Here is a 17,131-nt window from a genome sequence, read left to right on the forward strand (position 1 = left end):
GCTTCTGTGCTGATCACCAGCACACAGCTGGGCCAGTAAGACCAGTCCCACCAGCCTGCTGCCCAGGACTACTGCCCAGTACATGCAAGTATCAGCACCCTAATCACACACATAGGCGGTAGGACAGATTTCCTCAGAGCATCTCACATGATTTATGCTTCTTCACAAATTAGTTGACAGTGAGGGCAAGTGAGATTATGTTGCCTAACTGCCCATGTAACACAGGCCCAAAAGCATCACGCTGCTGCTTCTGAAGGAGCCCATTAGCCTCATGCATTGACCTAATTCAGCAAATTAAACATACTCTTAACTTCAGGCACATGCCTACACCCACTGAGGCTAAGGGCATTTATTCCCAATCCTGGCTAAATCACATCCTCAGAAACTCAATCATTTTGCCTGCCAATCATGTGCAACTGATGAAAACAGCAGCTTTGCTTTGCATCTCCATTGCATCAGATGGACATGTACATCTTAGGTCTAAAAGCACAGAAGGAAAGCAGTTAGTAGAACAACAACAAAAAAACCCCCCACACTGTATGGAAGTCGACCAGTAAGTAGAATAAAATCAATAGCATGCAACTTTTTTTTTGAGCATATCCACAACATTTTGTGTAGTCCACAGGAAAAGAGCTGTTCTATCACTGTTAAATAAATAACTAAATAAAAGTCATTTAGCCCTTGAATACACTGTAGCACACGTGACACAGCACTTTGCTATCCAGGGATCAAAAGCTAAATATAATTCATAGGATTAGACTAGATTTTATGTAAAGTAAGAAGTGCTCAGAGTCCTATAATAAAATGCTTAACATTCATGGGGGTTTTGGAAATTTACTAATGGGTTTTGTGCACAAAAACATTTCTTAAATGAGCAGTACATACAATGAACCCAGATTTGCTTCTGCATTAGAGTTAATTACTCCCAAAGGGTCTCTGAACCTCATATTTAGGAAGGAGTTTCGCACTATGTGCACAGAAAATAATTTTGCAGCTGCACATGAAGATGAATTAGCAAGTAGTCACTGGACCATTTATTTTTCCAACTTAGCTGGTCTAAAAAGTCTCTAGAAAGTTTCAAAATACTTCAGAGTATTTTTTTTTCAAAACACAGCTTTTACTTTAAAGCTGTGAACAAAATTAACCATTTTTCCAAATCACTGTTCAACAGTGAAGGAGACACTAGGCAGCTTTGTGGCACTTGAGCTTTGCTATGCAGGACACCCCCATTAGAGCCAGTGGGAATTTCTGGATCTCCAGAAACAATCTGTCTTTGGCTCCGTGACTCTTGGGCACTCCTGATCATGTCACAATAATACTTTGACAGGATGAGCAGAAAATTTATGCGCAAACATGGGGACATGGTCAGACAATAGGATGCCCAGCCTTGGTCTTACTCTTCCCAGGTCTTAGGTCTTGGAGGTTTTGGAGAAGGTGACACTACCACCACTCTTGCCATACATGTGAATGAGCTTGATGTTCCCGGCACATGCTAGATGGGGTTGCTGAAGGAACCCCGGCAGGGAGATGCCTCCTCTAGATCCTAAAAACCCCAAAACCAACCTAACTTTAAGATAACAGTTCTGAATTAAAAATGTTTAATTTTATAACTGCTCAGGACTGAATTCTGAAATGGTCTGTAGGGTCATTCTCTCTTGCATTTCACAAATGTATTTGCAGTAACATTTTCTTCTATCAATGATGTTGCATGAGAGCATGGAGTTAAAAAAAAATCAGCAGGCAGAATTATCACTTGCTTATTCATCAATTTTATTATTAAAAATAAAATGTATGTTATTTGGCTACTAATGTACTGCAAAGCATGGGGTTCCAAAATTATACTAGTCACCAAATACAATTTGCTTTGAATTAAATTATCCTCAGGAGAAAAATTGGTTTTGTCAGGATGATCTAAGAAAGGGAGACATCAAAATTCATTTGCTTGCTCTAAACGAGCAGTTTTTCAAACACACACAGAGACAGACTTTGAGCAAAATGCTTTCTACACAAAGTAAATTCTGCAAATCTGGTACATACTAACTTCTCAGCAAGAAAATTACATTTTCTAAAGTCTAAAAGATTTCTCAATAATCCTCCCCCCACACTCCTGTCAGTAGTTAAAAATGTGCATGTTCTACATGCAAGAGTAAAATTATGCTATGATATTGAGAAACTAAATGTTGTGAATTAGGGCTATAATGGCAAAAATTAATCTCAGACTCCAAATTCCATCTTTGCTATTAGAAGTAATTATGATTTCTTTTAAAACTTGGCGCATTCATCTATCTGTTACCTGGAGTGACTCATGAAGAGAGCCATTGCTATTTTTGTGCTAATACAGAACTAGGAAACGAAAAGGAAATGACAAAGACACCTAAAAAAGCGTTTTTCAGATGCACTTATGGAAATGCAATACCTGAAACAACTGGGTATATATGTAGGAGAGATGTGTAGAAAAAAAGCAACGACACTGGCAGGAGCTCTGCCTTACCCTATAGCTCCCAAATTCCTGATTTAGATGGATCGAAGATGTTGGCACTGCTCTGTATGTCACCTTGTCCCTGACGGTGGCCAGACAGAAGTTGGCAGCCCTCTTTCTCGCTGCCACCGACAGCCACTCCTGGGCACAACCAGGTCCCCGCACCTGGGAAATGGAGGAAGGAAGAGCCACACTCTCAGACCAGAATAGCATCATCGCTTGTTTTGACGTTGCCTAAATTCAGCCACCATCAGGTCTGGCGTAAACAGTGATGGACCTTCACCTCTTACCTTGGCATAAACAGAAAGGAAAACATTACACTGAAGAGAGGTGACTCTTAGGTCTGAGTCAATGCTTCTGGCTCCTTTCTACCACATTTCTGTGAAACACCCTGTGCTAGAGTCCTTATCGAGTCTCACTGACATTTTTCTACATTGCCTTTATTTATTTTATTTTCAGTTTTTGCTGCCTGAAGAATCATTGTTATTCATCCCAGGACAGCATCAGGTTCTCTAGTGGCTGGAATACCTTGGAGAGGACATCAGGATAATGAGGGTTTTCAAAAGTGATATAGGTTTTATCCAAGACTATAATGGTAAAAAAAAGTAAAATAAATAAATTAAAAAAAAAAAAAATCTCTCTCAACTGCCTTAAAATCAATAGAGGAAGCATTTTGCATATTCATTTTGAAAAATTATATGTGGGAATTTGACTACAGCAATGCTCAAGATTGGGATCCACCTTCAGAATTAACCAACCTATTGCTTTGTTAATACTTTTATCATTATTTTATATGGATTCTGGCTTGAAGTCATCAGCTTTCTTTTTCACTGCATCCGTCAGTCTCCACAAGGTAAAACTGTATGACTAATTCCTTCAGCCTTAGTCTTCTAAGTACATCACTGTACCAGAAAAATAATTCACGTTTTATTCGTGATTTCTATATATATTTAAGAAATATCGCCATAATTTTAAATTAAAACCTGTGCCTACCACAGATTTTTTCCAATAGCTAGCTTCAAAGTGCACATACTGAATTTTGTGGTCAATCCTCAATTCCAGTTCAATCTATCACCGACAGTCCTTAAAATTATAATCTAAATATTCAGCAAAGCCAAACTCTTGTCTATGCCACTCCTGCTTTTTGATAGAGGTAAGTAAAGAGTTCTTTGGGCATGCTTTTTTCCTTCAGTCTTTAAGTCCAGTTTAGAATAAAATTAAGCTAGAAAAACTTTTTTGTTTCTCTTCTATCAAGCACACATGAATTATTTAAAGCAAGTTTGGTATGCTGAAGTTTTCAGATATTCCAGAAGGTTAAGTTGAAGGGAAACAAAAGCTATGGTGGTTCATAAGTCTGTACTGGTGGGGCACTAGGGGGTTCACATGCCTTTGGGAGTGTTTACCGCCATTACTCTTGCTAAAAGGAAAAAACAAACAAACAAACAAACTGACCAACCTTTCTTGGAATAAACACAATTATTTTTTTCCTTTGAATTAAATGCATTTGCCTATAGGTTTTTTACCCCTCAAAGCCCAGAACATTTTTTCCTGGAGAAAATCAGCCACCTGCTGAGAACTTGAGATGTTCACCAGCCCCCAGCCAGGATTCTGCCTCTCCTGGACAGACTGCAGAGCTCCTGCACTCTCATAAATCATTTAATAATTCTCTGGGACTCATAGCCTGAATGTTAACAATATGCATTTGAAATTGGGTAAGAAATCAAGGATTTAGCCCCCAGAAAAGAACCTCAGTCTCAGACAGACTGAGAGAGGAGAATAATACATTAATTCATGGTAAGTCTCGCTGTAAAAAAAGAAGTACTTAATGACCAAAAGCGATGAGTTTCAGCAATTCCCTCCCCACAAGAAAAACATGGCTTGTCAAAGGCACAAAGGCCATATGTGAGTGGAAGTGATTTTCTTCCTCCTAAACTATCAGCAGTATTCAATTCTCTGAGTTGCATTTCACATTTCATTGATAAGCAGATGAGAGCCAACAAGTTGTTAAAGATCAAACATATTTTTAAATCAAAAGTTATTCTATCAGCCTTGGCTTTGATGGTAGACCTCCATAAAGGTAAAAATAAACCTGAAGTCAAGTAAACTGAACTGAAAGTACTGCAATTTTGGACAGGAAAACAGTTGCAGATAGTTCATAACTATCTGAGCCAGACAGTCAGCTGATGTAACTTGTTATAGCTCCATGAAGCCCTTTATGAAATGGCAAATAATTTTACATTATATAATAGGATACACAGCTTAGGCTCAAGAAGGCAGATTTAAGGCTTCATTCTTCACTGTAGACTCTGTATTTCCTTCTATTTACATCTTTACTAATTTATTTTTTTAATGCATTGCCAAATTCATTTTCATTTTTCTTTGGAATGGAAGGTTGCTTTAAAATACATCTTTTCATGACACCCTTGCAAGGGCCCCTTTAGTTTTAGTGACCGAATAAAATCATATTTTTATATTTACTAGGCACTTGCAACTCATCTTTCTCCTTTTAGTAGCAGCACTAAGATGCAGGGCTAAGATGCACCCCTATTTCTGTGCAGATCTATTTTTAAATGGTGTCTGAGAATGCAGCGAGTCCAACAGAGACCCCCAAGGTGATTTGGGGTGAAGCACATTAAATACTGGGTTTGGTTCAGTACTGGGTTTGCTTCAGCCCAGAGAAAAGGCATTGAACGGGGACGCATTTGCTGTCTACAGCTACCTGTTGATACTTGCAGAGAAGACAGGGAGACACTTCCAAGAGCTTCACAGCAAAATGACAAGAAGCAACTGTCACAGTGATAGATCTAAGGAAATCATGTATAAAATAGGAAAAAATAGATAAAAGAAATCACAGTGAGGGTGATCAGACAAGGGAAGTGGGTCACAGAGAGACTGTGGGATCTCTATCCTTGGAGATGCTCAAAACACAGGTGAGGATTACCCTCAGACACCCAATCTAACTCTGAAGTTAGTCCTGCCTTGAGCATGGGGTAGTCTAGGGACCTTCAAGAGGTCCCCTACAGCCTAAATCATTGCACAGTTGTGTCAGGGGTGTGCTCCTGAGCATAGCTGTCCAACCAGGGGGTGTTTTTGAGCTCATATCCCTGGATACACACCCCATGCCTGATGCTACTACTCAAGCTCAGGATAAGACCAGCACATCCTGTCCCCTTTTGTTTCCCCAAGGCCAGAAACAAAAGTACGTGCCCAGGTGGGAGAGCACAACCATGAGGATCCCAGTCTGCACAGTGTGGGGACCAGGACCCTACAGCTGCACCAACACATGCCCCTATCACACCATGAAGATGCACGCAGCAATGCCAAGTCCTCACCTCTGGTCACCTGTTGAGGTCACCCACATCTGAGGAACCTACAGTTCAAGTATATTCTGAAAAGCAGCAATTGTAGAAAGCTCTCATTTGTTTTAGTCACTTGGTAGCATCAGGAAATCTTCCCATCTTTTGAACGTAGTACATGCACTATCAACACAGAGGCACATTTTCACAACCATTTCAGTGGGAAAAGAAAAATCAAAACCTAATGATTATTCTGCAGATACCCACTTTAAAATTAAGTGAAGATGCAGTCCAGAGAAGTGCTTATGCCTAATTTTAAGTATTTAAATACTTTCCACTCTTGAACTGGGGACCATATTACTAGCACTTTGATTAGGGACTTTCTTTCTAAGGAAGTATTTGATACTCCCTCTTCAGTTTTGCAAGAAATTCTGGAATTTTTCCCAGCAGGTACTGGAGATAAATCAGTGTAAAAAACACTTAATAAAACGTTAGGGAAACCTCCCCAAACACAGCTTTCTACCACTCTTTTTTAATTCCAACCCAGAAAATAACTATTTAATTACTTGCAAACTAAAAAAAAATATTTCATTTTTTCCACAGCAAGAGGAAAATGGATTTTCTCAGACACAAGCTCAAGCAATGATATTTTGTAGGGCCATAATAATGAATCACTACCATTTTGTCCCAAACCAAATAGCACTAATTTCCCTTTCTCTATCTTCCCTCACAGTGAGTCAGAAAGGCATTAATTTCTTTTCCAGACATTTCAAGGCAATACGAGCACACAGAAGAGATCTTAATCTACCTTCTGGCAGTAAGACTAGCATCCTTATTTTTTATTTTCCCTTGGTGGAAGAGCACCTGGGAACCTCACAAGAAGATGTAGATAGTCTGCCACTCCCTGCAATGATAAACTTGCACTCTCAGTTCAGACACACAGAAATACTACAACAGAATGAATCTGAGCCTCATCACATACTGTCCTAACTTCTTGGAATCATTATACTATAGTTGTTCATATTTTCTATCTGTAGATATCATTCCAAACTGCCTCTTTTTTTGTAATTTTTTTTTTTTTCAGCCTCCTTGGCAGGTATATTTTGGGATCCTTATTATTGTGCAGGATGTTCACCTGCCACTGCGCATGCAGTTAATTGTGAATTAAAATTTGGATTTTGCTTCATACTTATTGATAAATAACTGAAAGCATTCAATACCAGCATTAAAAAGTCAATACTCGCTATAGGCATCATGTGTATTTGCTCCCTGGCACACAGAGGTTTGAGAGTCTGCATAATCCACCAACGCAGCTCTTGTGGCTGGAAAGACCCCACTTCTGCCACCACTGGGGTGACATTCCCTCAGTCCCTTTTTAAATCAGCCATGTGACATGGTAAACATCAAATGTAACATTGGTGGAAAATCTTATGTTGTAGGTTTTTTACCCTCAGCTTTTCAGGGTTGTTGTAGTAAGGTACTATTGAACTCTTTCCTACTCACAAGAAAACCAGTTTTTCTCTTCCCTCTTAAATGCTTTGCATGACAGCTCTTAGTTTACAGCATTAAGGTCTGGAAGTGAGCACTTGCAATGTTTGCTCCCAAACTAAAACATAATAAAACAAAACAACAAAAACACTTGCCTGGCTTTCTGTAGCTCACTTTTTGTAAGTTTTAAAGCCATGCCTATTTAAAAACCAGAAGACTCCACAATTTTCATGAGTTTTTGCAGCACAGTGCTCTATCCCATGTGTGGTTGAATACCTTCATAACTCTCAGTTACCATATACACGGCATTTGTTAGCAGTATATATGCACCCATAGCAAAACATACCTAAATACATACATGTATCTAAATAAAAAATAATCATGAAGTGATTTATTTTCAAATTATGTTTTAGGGGAAATATCACATTCAATAAAAATAAACCTGACAATCTTAAGTTATTGTGCATACTTTGCAATAGTAATAGAAAGCAGCAGTCAATCTGGAAAGGAAGAACATGAATATTCACCAGGCCAGATCATGAGTCACGGCATGAACATACACCATTACATAAAACACATGTGCCCATCTTTAGAGGAATGGTGGTGACTCATCTATTACTTAATAAGGCAAATTTCTTAACCAAGCAAGAAATCATTTGATGTTGCATTTATAGCTTTCTTTTCACGCCAGCTTTCTGCGTCTTCTGAAATCACGCCAGTTTGGTAACATCACTCATCGAAGAGACTGGGCTTTATTATGCAGTGACGCGGGGCACACTCTGCACCACATGCCACATGTGAACCAGGGAGAATCTCCCCTTTGCTTTGCACGTGGACCCTGGGCTCAGGCAGCTTGACCCAACTGCGCGCAGCCTGCTGCGTCACCAGTATGTGGCTGCTCACCATGGGGTTCACACAGCTGAAATCACTTCTCTCTCAAATTGATTTTCCCAGTAAGCACCTGAACCTGCTGAGCCCTCTAATTCAAAGCTCAAAGAGCTATTTATTTTAAATTATAAGATGTTTAATAGAGGCCTAATGTGGTGGTGCATTATTAATATATGCCACTGAGTGTCCCTCCTGTTGCCAGTGCTGCCTGAGCATCTTCAAAAAAATCACAGCATCAGATAAGCCAGGGAAAAGCAAAGCAAAGAGGAAAGCATAATAAAAAGTGTCCCTAGCAAACTGACAAACCACTCAGGGCTTTTACTATAATAGTATAATTAAATATGTTTTCACATACCTGTACAATGTCAGAGAAGGGATTGCTGAAACATTCATGAGTTACTTATTTGTATCTCATACATAACAACAGTTGATATAAGAACAATTACATAGAAAATGTAGCTATTCATAGCAAGAATAGCCAAAGGTTACTGCTGTATGGATAATGCTCACGGAGTGATTCAAACCCAGCTCTTGGTAGCGTGCAGCCTCTTACACACCAAAGCTCTGGTCCCACTGCTGCACCTCTTCTTTAAGATCTACGGAGATGGTCTACTGCCTTCCCCAGCAGAGAAGGGGACCATGACCTGGCAGCTGTATTTTTCCTCTTCTTCCAGTTTTATAGGCTCTCACATGGCTATTTAATGTATGAGGAATACATTGGATCCTAGGAATGTTAGGGAACAAAGACTGATAAAAGGTTAAGTATTCCTTAAAAAGATTTAAAAAAACCAACAACAACAAAAAACAACTAACCAAATAAAAAAAAAAAAAAAACCACACACAAAAAACCACACCACAAAACAAAACCCAACAAACACGCCCAAAGAACACTGAAAAAATGCAAGGTTTTTTTATCTTTTTAGTGTTGTTTGGAGTTCCCCCCCTCCCCTTGGTAAACTGATCAACATGGACTTAAAAGGGGATGACTGACAGTATAAATTCAGAAAACCAATACTTCTCCGATCTAAATATACCACAACTGGATATTTTGGTATATCAGTACTAAGGGAAACCCTAGAGACAAAAGTAGGTAGAAAACTCTTAACAACAGGTTAAAAAAAAAAAAAAAAAAGACAAAGAACAACATCAGACTGAAACAGCTAAAAGAACTGGTCTGTGCGATGCCTGCATTTAAAGACAGAAAATGATCCACACAATTATAAACCTCTTAGTTTGACCTTAACCAGGCAAAATTTCAGAACAGATTTAAAAGGAAAATTAAAGACATGAAGATGCATGGAAAGTGCTATAAAATGCTACATGAGTTTCCCAGGTGTACATTGTAACAGTCTTGACTGGGATGTCTTGGGATTTTGTTTGTTTGTTCTTTAACACCCCATTCTCTAGGCAAAAGAAATGCAGTAGTTCTAATTTACACGGACTTCATCATATGGTGACACCAGGGAAATTATTAGGTAAACTCCAGAGAAAAAGATGAACAGAGCAATTGTGAAACTGCCATGGAATTGGCTGCAGAGGAGATGAAAATGGATTAGGCTGAAAAACAAAACCCTGGTCTGGAAGTAAGTTCGTTGAGGTTGGCAAGGTTTGATCTTGATAGTAATTTCATTCTGATTTTTTTTTTTTTTAATGATGCTAAACCAAAACATTTACTTTGGGAATTAAATGTACTGATGATTCAAAACCAGGATGCAACACCCACGTAGGGAAAGGCCGGAATATCACACAGGAGAAACTGAATGGCTTTGAGGACTGAACTAATCACACAACTAATAATGAAATGTGATAATACAAACTATAAATAAGTAACAGAATTTGGCTGTAAACTAAGAGTTTATCAGTTGGAAACAAAGATAATTACTTCAGCATCTGAGCCATACATCAGCACAAGAGGGACATGAAAGAGACAAATATAATCTAAGCTATATATATAGACCAAGCAAGGGATTTCTTGTAAAGATAAGAAGGAATTAATGCCACTGGCACAAGACACTTGAGTGCTAATACTTGTATTTTTATTCACTAATCTTCTATTTTCAAGAAAGATGATTCAAACAGGAAGAAGCCTATGCATTCATGGGCAGGAGAGTCCTGCCTGTGAGCCAGCTCCAGGCAGCAGGCCGCAGATATGTTCCACCTAAGATGCGTTAGTGCACTGAGAACTTGAGTAAGCACCGGAGATTGCTGTGCCATATGGACACAGCCATGCAGACCAGCACTGGCACGTACCCAGCCAGCTCAGAGGCTGGGCAAAGAAAGCGTGATTGGGCTGCACTCATCCAAAGATGAGAGGCAGAACAAAAGTCATCCGAGAAGAAAAGAATAAAAGGCTTAGCTTGTTTAACCATACAAGGGGACAATATGTGGTGGACTCCAACAAAGTGGAACTGACCACCTCTACCATCCCTGTGTCCCCATTGCATTTCTTTCTGTAGGCTCCACTGAGGCAGGGTCATAGTCATGACTCTTGCTTTGAGGAAGAGAGACTACTTGCACAAGCAGGTTTGCAATATCTAGGCAAAGCCTTTCGGAAACATTTCTGAATTCCAAGTATTCCTCTGCCTTTCTCGGTAAGTTCCGTGTTTGCAAGAAAGTACATTTTCTTCTTCAGCTACTTCAATCATCTAACTGGTCTTTAGCATCTAAATGATCACACGGTTCTCTGCAGACCAACTTGCTCTCACTTACTCTTCCTCACCCCCACACCGTTAGACCTCTTGCCTTTGCTCTCTCCATCAGTTTTCGCCCTGCTCCTTCCCCACCTGCAGCACCACAGGGTGGTAACATGGGGAGGTCACCCACAGCCCCGTTGACCTCACCCTCCCATCGACATGCACCCAGACTAGCTCCAAGAAGGCTGACCCACACATTCAGCCCAAGAGGCCATCAGCACTCCTCCTTCAGGACAGCTTTCCTCCCAAAATCCAGGATCACAGATTTCACCCATTTTCCATTTTCCCTTCCTTCCCTCTCTGATCAGTTGCATCCTTGCACACATACACGGGCACTTTGCAAGCCTGCTTTCTCTTTTCAGCATTGAATAGGGACTGTTTTATACTTCTTTTAATTTGTTCTAACAACATGGCTTTTTTGATTAAATCTTATTATCTAGACTTTTAAAAAAATCTTATTAGCTTGACTTTTTTAAAAAAGTATTTTGTTTAATTTCTTTAGTTCTAGCTTCTTTCCTTTCCTAGGCCTTACAGCTGAGAGAAAAACAAAAGGGGCCAGAAATCAAAATGTTTGATCAGCTTTGGGTTTAGTAATAAAGAAAAAAAAATAGAAAGACTATTGAAAATCTTAAATTACTTTTCTTTTTCCCCAAAATTGTTCTGGGGAAAACACACTCCAGCATGAACTAAATTTGCTACTGATTTTCTTAATACAATGATATGAATTTGAGGGGGGGGGTGTTCCCCTACTTTGGTTATTGTTATCTAACTTCAGTTAATGCCCTACTATTTCACACTCACAATTCACTCTTAATTCTCCTTAGACTGATGTAGCAACTCTGTTATGAGCTGTAGGTTTTTTCCCTTCATTCCCTTTCACCTTTCTGAGAAATTTAATAATTAATATTAAATGTTTTTCTGTATGTTCCACCACTCTAAAAGCAAACAAACAACATTTCTGCCCCACCCCCCACCCCCCCAACTGCTTCAATGCCATGAGAGGTCACTTTAATCTGCCTGCCTTATTCCAGGTAAATTCTGCATTGTGCTGCTGCTCCCAGACTAAGCCAGGGGCAGACTCTGAGCTCTTACACTATAGTAAATCACAAATATCTTCAGTTAAACAAGAAGGCCCCACCGCCTCTCTGGTCAGACAGACCTCAGTATAGTCACTCTTGATTTGTACTAGAAAATAGGCCAATTGCATTGAAACATCTTCAATGAGATTAGAAGCATTTCATTTTCAAAGCATTTGACAATTTTAATAGACATCATCTATGAACAAGTCAGGGTGTGTAGTATGCCTGAAGCAAGAAGAAAAAGGCTCATTAACTTTGAGAGAATAGACAGATGGGCACTTTGGGGTAGAGCTCTGACAGCTCCCAAATTATGTAAGAAGTGAAGAGCGAGGAGTCAGATGCCATGCATATGTGTGCAGGAGTCATTTCCGTGGGAGCAAATTGCAATGACACAAACTGTCATCTATGACATCAGTAAATGAGTCAGGAAAAACGAAATGAAGGAGATGAAAGGTAATGGAAAATACTTCAGTTTCCAGCATGACGTGAAAGGCAAAGGAAGTCTATAAGTTGGTGTAATTTGGATTAACCCAGTTCTCTTTATGAGCATACACATACAATAATGATTTTGTACAATTTGGTTTCTATCACAAATAGAGTGCATGAGGCATGCTGAAACTGCAGCAAGGGAAGCAGTCCTGAGATGGCTGATGCTGCAAAGAGCAGGCAAATGCTTGGCTGCATTTAACAGAATGGTTAGGACCACAGCAAAGAAAATGAAAATAGGAAAGAAGCTGTAGACAAAACCAGGAACATAATGACGGAGAAAATATGAAGGTTAAAGACTAACAAAGAAACAGACATTGTAATGTAAAGACAACTGCTGGTCTCAATGACAGTCTACAAAGGGAAACTAGCATTTAGAAGTGAAGGAAAACTGGTATTTGGAAGTGGCATCATTCAAATAGGATCCAAAGCAGCCATTTCCTTTTTTAAAGGAATATTTTTCCTACATTTACCTAAAATCTGGGTGAAATTTGTCAGGTGCATCAGCAGTGTCTTCCAGCCAGGCTGTGGATGACTGCTGTGTTGTGGTCAGAGACCCAAGAGAGCCATTCCCATCTAAGTGACGAGTGATGGGAGACCAGCCTCTCCTCATGCAGGTAATGCTAGCATGAGTATATCAGAGGGAGGTGGTCAAATGCACTTTTAATAAACTCGACTAAGGAAAAATAATTAACTATCAAAACAATTTATATATGAATCAGGACTGTCTGCATTTTAATAGCTGGAACAAAGGCAACTGAACTCTAATAGAGTCGATTCTCTTTTGCAAGCTATTACTAAATTGCTTTCCCTTTGTCAGCAAGGTAATATCTATCTAACAGCTCAGAGTTAAGGAAGTAACAAACTGCCAGTTGTCGGGGGGCAGGGAAACATTATTTTCCCCACCCCAGCTAAAGCACGTTTGAAAGAGAAATGCTTCTGTTCCTCTGGTAACAACAAGCCCTTCACAGGAGGGAAGTACTCCATCAGAAACGAGAGGGCAGGTCCATCACTCCTGGCTTCTGATAACACCTTTAGTATCACCACAAACTAAAATAATTTGGGTGCTGGCACCATTGATAAGTGAATGAGAGTTTTGTCACTGACTCCAGTTAGGCTGGAATTTAATTCTTTTATGTTTAGTCTCACAAGGAGCAAAAGTATGTTTCAAGGCAATGGGCACAATACCTTAAGTCTTTGAGTAAAGAGTGGGTCTCTTGCCAGAGAAGTTCAAACAAACTAACATTTTGAGGCAGAAATTACTTTAGTTTGTAAGTACAGCTACAGCACATAGCAAGCACTGCATGGAGAGACATGAACTAAGGTTGGGAAGTCAGTGGCAGAGACATCTCTTTGGGCGTGTGACCCATTAATTACTTTGCTGATCAATGTGGGGATGAGTGCAACACAACCACAGCCAGGCTGTGTTTGGGAGTCAGCTCTATCTTTGGACAGCATGTGCTGTGCCACGCAGGCACTCCTGCTGCATCAATGGTAGTTTAGGATTCCCAATACATGCACACATTGTGCCAAATAGATACAACTTCTCTGCAGGCTGGATTAATGAATTATTCTGACCTGTTGACCTATTACCAAACAGGAAAGCCAGGAAGCAGAAGCCCAAAGCCCCGATTCCTGTATCATTCCCATTTATTTGACCACATTTCCTGCACACCCCAGCTGAAGGAAGATCTTGTGCCCTGTATCAGCAGACCAGCATTTGGAACGGTTGCAGAAATAGGGCTTGGGTATACTTGTGCCACAACGCAAACACCTCTTGAGTTCTGTGACAGTAAAAGTGCATCTTGTATTTTCATTTTCTAAACCTGCCACCAACTGATACAAAGAAATGATGCTGGGAATATTTAAGAACAAGCAGCATCGGGCCAGGTAACTTAATTTTTTAAGCAACTTTACACCAGGCAGTGTAACCATTACAAGAACATGTTTTGATAAATGGCAGCACTCTAAAAATGAAACAATTTTGTTACTTCCATTAATTAACAGGCAATAATAGCCTTCCATAGGCAGATGAGCTAATGAATGTCATATAATTTTTAAATTACACTGGCATGGTTTTTCTCTCACACACATGTGACCCTCAAGGAAGATTTGCATATAAAGGTCAAAGTAGCAGCAAACACATTTCTCAATTCCCAGTTTTATTACACTAAAGCAGCACAAATAGTAATTAGAAACACTCACTACTCAGCGAGGCCAAAATCAGCTTCATCCACACAGGTCAACAGAAGCATGTCCCACCCCATTGATGCTGCCACCAGCCACAGTGCCTTGATGGTGGGAATCAGTCTGTGGGGCTGAAATAGTGACCTTCAGACTAGGGGACATGGCACAAACCCTTGCTGCCACCACAGCTCACTGTCTCCTTAATGATTTGGGGAAAAAAAACCACTGGGCCAGTCACTCTGGCTAATTGGTGAGACACACGGTTTTGAACTTACAACTTTAGCTTGCAGGCCCTCTACTGAACTGTCTCAGTAACTCTGCAAAGTAAAAACAAATTCATTCCTGTTGACATGTGATCCTTATGTAAAGATGAGGAATGCAAGGTGCAGAAGCCCATAACACAGGGCTACATGAATATCTAAACCTTACTGAGGAGAAATTCCTGTGTGGAGTGTGACGCAAAACTTGTTTCCAGCTACAACATAAAAGTTTCCATGAGATTGCCCTAGGCAGAACTAGGCCTTATGTTCTGCTCCAAAATTAACAGACCCCTGAGTGTCATTAAAAATAATATCTTACTCAAGCGCTTTGTTCTACAAGTCTGAGCTGTCAGAAAACCAGGAGTTCAGTACAGATACTGACACAAAACAGGACGTTGTTCTCTGCTGGAAAACCCCTTTGGGCAAGAAGAACATCAATAGGGGACAGATAGCAAAAGCTGTGCTGCTGGTGATGTGCTACCACACAACACTTTGCAAGAGCTTCAAAGGAAGCAAGGACATCTGGCAAAACAGGCACCTGAGCATTATTCCAGACCAAGGCTACCAAAACACACACCTGGGAACACCCATCAGCAATATTGCAGCAGAAAGGAGGACTGGAGGAAGGCAGACATGTTCACCGAAGTGGGGAGCACCACACAAGCTGTTAGGAACCTCAGGGATGGAACAAGCAACCAACAGCCATTAAACATAACGGGTAGAAATATCAGTTTACAGCTCCTGAGCAAAACTGAGGATTTTGAACCTAGCTGCAGTCCTAGTGTTATGTACAGCTAAGAGAGCTGTTGAGATGCAAAATGTTAGAAACCAAACACCTCTGAAACACTGGAGAAATTCACTTAAGCACAGCTGATGCAACCCAAGAAATCCTCTTGCAGTAGTTTGTCTCTGTATCAATCAGAAAAAATGTTGAACACAAAGAGGATCCCATCTGAGCCAATGGCAAGTGCAAAGCAGGGCACTTTATCTTAAAGCTCTTTCATTACCAGCCAAGTTGTATGACTTCACATTTGCTGAGGACCAAGGGATGATGTAAGTATTATTACTATGGCACATACTGACATAAGGCACTGAAACTTCACCAGATGTGGGCCTCAGCCCCACAAAACCAGCAGGCAACTCTGCTCTGGGCACAGAAGAGAAGAGCTCTGAAAGTAAGGAAATGGGAACTAAATCCTGCCTTTACTTCCCCAGCAAAGCTATGTGGGAGGACTGACATGGTTCGAGCACAGAACAGAGGAGGAAAGCAGAAAATACCCAACAACCAAAAACTAGAGACTGTAACTTCATTGAGGATTCACAAGGCGTAACAGTACCAAGCAAAATTTTTTACATTTGATGCTTCTATGGCATCAAATTCATTTATAAGACTGAAAGACATAATACTTTGCACTTTCTAGATAAAAGCACTATTGTAGTCATTCGGATGTAGAAGGGCTTTATTCTGCCAAAAATAACAGCACCATGCTGCAGCGTAGAAGCCCTGAAACATGAGACCCAGGTCTGAATCAGAGCAGCTGATTCATTCAGAAACAAGGGTGCTGCACTTCTCCCCTTGATCCTACTCACCATGCCACTGCAGCCCACTGAGAACAAAGTAAGTTCTGCTACTTATGTGGCAAGTATAAGCCATACAAGGTATAAGAGAAAAAACCCACTTCATTCGACAGCTTACAGAAAGGGTCACTGCTCACCAAGCTACAGAAGAGCTGCGAGGCTTCAGCGACAACAGCTAGGAGTGCAATTAGGAGGGCAGGGTAGAAAAGGCTGGAAGAACAGGACTTAGTTCTTGAGAACTAGAGACATTTTGGTAGCTTGCTCATTATAATAATATGCATATTTAAAACATAACAAGAAAAACAAGACCCAGGAAAAGCAAGAGGTTACATCAAAGCCAGATACTCCATGCAGCTTGCTCCCAGGAGAGAAACAGAGATAGCACCTCACAGGTCTGTATCTTAACGTATAACAGGAACAACACAGAACAAGCTTTTTCACAGGAACAACTGAAATACAGGACAAAGCTGGAATTTCAAAGTTATTTTTTTAAACAACATTATAAAGAATTCTGATAAACTTCTTGCTCACACTTGCTACCATTTAATATCAAAATGAATTCTTTTTATTTCATTTCTTTCAAGCCGCAAAAGCGCGGTCCAGTTATGAGAGGAAACAGCAGTGTGAGTTACTCAGATTCCTGCTTTCATATTACTTTGGGAAAAATGAAACTAGCCTACTGTTGCCAACTGCCACG

General features: G+C 40.2%; 1 protein-coding gene across 4 annotated transcripts in view; it reads right to left on the reverse strand.

Annotated features, from left to right (window-relative positions):
* HTR2C (5-hydroxytryptamine (serotonin) receptor 2C, G protein-coupled) overlaps positions 1 to 17,131 on the reverse strand; it is a 97,078-nt gene that overhangs the window by 46,426 nt on the left and 33,521 nt on the right. The gene's annotated exons all lie outside the window — the stretch shown is intronic.

Source organism: Haliaeetus leucocephalus, unplaced genomic scaffold, assembly GCF_000737465.1.
Source record: "Haliaeetus leucocephalus isolate CR32 unplaced genomic scaffold, Haliaeetus_leucocephalus-4.0 Scaffold189, whole genome shotgun sequence".
In the NCBI taxonomy this organism is placed as follows: domain Eukaryota; kingdom Metazoa; phylum Chordata; class Aves; order Accipitriformes; family Accipitridae; genus Haliaeetus; species Haliaeetus leucocephalus.